Source organism: Bos mutus, chromosome 21 (genome assembly GCF_027580195.1).
Source record: "Bos mutus isolate GX-2022 chromosome 21, NWIPB_WYAK_1.1, whole genome shotgun sequence".
Lineage (NCBI taxonomy): Eukaryota > Metazoa > Chordata > Mammalia > Artiodactyla > Bovidae > Bos > Bos mutus.
In genome coordinates this window covers 28,997,702-29,000,101 of record NC_091637.1, presented here as the reverse complement: position 1 = coordinate 29,000,101, position 2,400 = coordinate 28,997,702, and the positions used below count along the sequence as shown (strand labels likewise).

Sequence of the window (2,400 nt, the reverse complement as noted above, 5' to 3'; positions counted from 1 at the left end):
CTTTCTGTTTGCCAGGAGTGTCCCTGGGATCCCTGGTAGATAGGTAAGCAGCCTTGTAATCCTGCACGGGGCTTTCTTTCAATCCAGAAACCCATGCTTTCTTGTTGTGCATCAACAAATCTGAGGAGTGAACTGTTGACAGGTGGTATTAGGAATGCAGCAAGAGAGAAGAGAAATGGCTGCCAGTGATAATACCTGTGACCAGTGCTGCTAGGAAGCACTGATCTTGGCTGAAAATGCTAAATTAGGAGTGGCTTTTGAAATCTCCAGCACTCAAGACCATTGGTTTCTCCCTTTACAAGAGAAAGGTTGACACGGTCAGTATCTATTTGGGGGGGAAAAGGAGAGTTGGTGTGAAAGGAGTTCTTATGAGGAAGCCTGCCTCAGTGAAACTTGATTTGGAGCTCCTTCCTCCCAGCAGGCATATGGTGCTTCTTGATCCTGTGGGGGTCCCAGTGACCCCTGGGACTCCGTGGCATTTCTTGAGGGACCAGGCCAGCTGGGCTTCTTTCAGTCCCCTTTCCCGTGTGACTCTCTTGAACCTTTCTAAGCTCAACTGCTGCTGAAGCTCTTCTGTTTTCCCCCAGAGAGAGACAGAGAACTTGACCTTTGCTGCAGAAGTTCTCTCTGATGGATCGGAGTGGATCATGTTCTTAAGTAGTTTGTGAAATTCTTTGCAGAGCTCCTGAGAAATGTCCAGAAGATTCCCCTCATGGATGTGATGCCTCATGGTGCCATTGGTGGGTAATGACTCTGCTTCTGCAGCCACTACAATGGTCAATCCCAAGACAAAAATTTCTGCTTTAGGAAGGTGCTGATAATTCTTTTGCAAAATCTCATTATCCAGGAAGTGATTGTGTCCCTCTTCCACTTGGATTTACTTATTGATATCACATGACCCAAGTCACCAATTCTATCCATCACATTGGCAGAGAGAAACCAATCAGCTTCATTTTCAACCTTTTTATGGGACTATGAGAAAGTCACTTTGCATCTTATGACAAAGGAAGTTGTTACTAGGTTTGTGTTACTAGGTTTGATGTCCAGGTGCACCATGCCAGAGTTGTGGATGTACTGAAGCCCAAGGGAAATCTATAGAAGGATATCCTGGAGTTTGGGCTCTTGGAAATGATTGCCAGACTGCGTTTTCAGATATAGCAGCCTGCAAGCTCCCACCATTGCAGTATTCATTCTGAATGATCACGTGGTCATCTTGTGCCCATGCAGAGTAGTAAGGTACCATATGGGAGTGATGCCCCAGCACCACGTGGGCATGAACTTCATGCATAGCCAAATTCTCATCTGATAATCCTCCCAAAGTTTTCAGGGAGCATTTTATTGCATAAACACATCCATCCAGCCTTTTAATGCACTTGTAGACTGTTCCAAATTCCCCAATCCCATTTTTTTCTACCTCCAAGAAATCTTTTTCATAGTGGGAAGCCATGTTGGTTTCTCATACAACATGTCTCTTGGCAGGGAACACTTGTTTTACCTTGTCTTCTCTTCTCTGGACCAGCTTCCTCTAGATCACCTTGGGTTTTCCTCTTGCCATTGGATTTAAGGAATTGTTTTCTAGACTCTAGGGTGAAGCGATTAATGTTTACCAGAGCCAGTGAGGTCATTTCACCAATGAAGGGGCCAGGTGTGAGCTTCAGATGCTTAGAGCTTCAGGAGGGGAGCTTCCCTGTTGAAGAAAGCATAGGCTGGCTCACCTGGCCTTTGGGAGTGAAGAGGTTCTCACAGAGTGGTGGCTTGCCCTTGTCTGGTGGGGCTGGTGCTTCAGGATGTGTGAGAGTGTGGCACTGGAGTCGTCACACCCTGATCTGGACTCACGTGGTCTTTTCCCTGAAATATATTGAAGTCACATGCATTACTAAGGGGGAGTTCTGGAGGTATAAGCTTTGCCTCTGAATAGTAAACTCCAGATTCCCCTGGGGTTTGACTTGGCGCCTCCTTTCTCTATTGTGTCTCCGTCTGCCCTTTGTTCTCATGCATCTCTTCACAATAGAAGTTTAATCTCTGCTTCAGTTCTTTGTTCTCCCGGTTGTCACTCATCTCAGCCAAAGAGCTTCATAACCTAGGCAAGAAGACCTGTCAAAAGGAAACACTGCAGAACTGCAGAAATGAGAAGAAAAGTATGTAAGCTTCAAGTTCCCAGTGCTAGCCTGGCTTTCCTTCTTCCAACTAACAGCTATATCAAATGTATTTAATTTCGACAAGCTCTGAATTATCAATGTTTTGGTGTCAAGTCAAAGAAAACTTTGCCTAGCCTTAGATTCAGAAGTTTTTCTCCTATATGATTCCAAAACCTTTATAGTTGACATTTTATATTTAAGGCTATGAAGAATTTTGAGTTAATTTTGGTATAAGGTATAAGGTCTGAGTTTAGGTAAAGGT

The 2,400-nt window shown here is 44.6% G+C and overlaps 1 pseudogene; it reads right to left on the bottom strand.

The window, feature by feature from the left end:
* Positions 1-325: 325 nt before the first annotated feature.
* On the bottom strand, positions 326-2,058 carry LOC102273318 (wee1-like protein kinase 2; annotated as a pseudogene).
* Positions 2,059-2,400: the final 342 nt, after the last annotated feature.